At 26.3% G+C, this 959-nt stretch overlaps 1 non-coding gene across 1 annotated transcript; it reads right to left on the bottom strand.

Annotated features, from left to right (window-relative positions):
• Window positions 1–299: 299 nt before the first annotated feature.
• On the bottom strand, window positions 300–406 carry LOC120890471 (U6 spliceosomal RNA). Its single transcript, XR_005734685.2, has one exon. It is a non-coding gene; the product is annotated as a U6 spliceosomal RNA (small nuclear RNA).
• Window positions 407–959: the final 553 nt, after the last annotated feature.

Below are 959 nucleotides of genomic sequence, written 5' to 3'. Positions count from 1 at the left end.
AAATAGTCTAGATTATGTTTATATCATTTAAAAATTGTCTTAGTTTCATTTTTATTTGAAAATTGTGGTGAAATTATATTCTGAAGAACACAGAATCATAAGTCAAAGCATTGCATTCATTTCAACATACAAGTAATTAAAATTAGTTTACAGAAATGACAATTTTGCAAATTAATTTGATAAATTGCTAACTTTTGTAAAATAATAATTTTCATACTATCCATACACACTTGATTTCTAGAGTGGGTGGCTGCTTCTCTGACATTTTATTTTTTATTTTATTTTATATTTTTATATTTGTTAGTGTGAAATGCTTTGCAAATTTACATGCCAGTGTTTCATAGGAGCCATGCTAATCTTCTCTGCATTGTTCCAAATTTAGTACATGAACTGCCAAAGTGAGCACTTCCCTGTGATTTTAATCAGTTGTATATTTTGTGTAAAAATATTACTAGTCTTTGTGACTTACTTAACTCCAAAATTATTCTATTCATCATTCTCATTTTTTAAGTAAATTATTAGTAGTGTCTTGTAGTAAAATGCAACAATCTCAGATCTACATATCAACTTCTTAAGCTTATTGTTTGGTTTTTGTTTTAAGCTTAGGGTATTTCTTTCTTTACTAGTTTTTGAAATTAAGTGACTTTTAGGTAGGGACACTACTAACATAATTATGATTTTATGGATACAGTGCTATTTTACCAATCTATCTGTAACTTGAAACATTGCCACTTACATATTGGCTGAAAGTACTACAATTGAAATGATGCCTTAAATAGAAAATGTTTAATTTATTCAGACTATACATTATGTACAAAGCATGATGATTTCAGCTGAAACTTTCTTACCATTTATTCTCCTTCCAGTTAAATATATTTTATTATAAATTATATTTAAAATAAAATAGCTTTACAGAATTAATGTAATATCATCAATGAAATGTTTCTTTGTCTTGCTAT

Source organism: Ictidomys tridecemlineatus, chromosome 3 (genome assembly GCF_052094955.1).
Source record: "Ictidomys tridecemlineatus isolate mIctTri1 chromosome 3, mIctTri1.hap1, whole genome shotgun sequence".
NCBI classification, from domain to species: Eukaryota; Metazoa; Chordata; class Mammalia; order Rodentia; family Sciuridae; genus Ictidomys; species Ictidomys tridecemlineatus.
The sequence above is the reverse complement of the archived record's forward strand: the minus strand, read 5'-3'. Positions and strand labels throughout refer to the sequence as shown.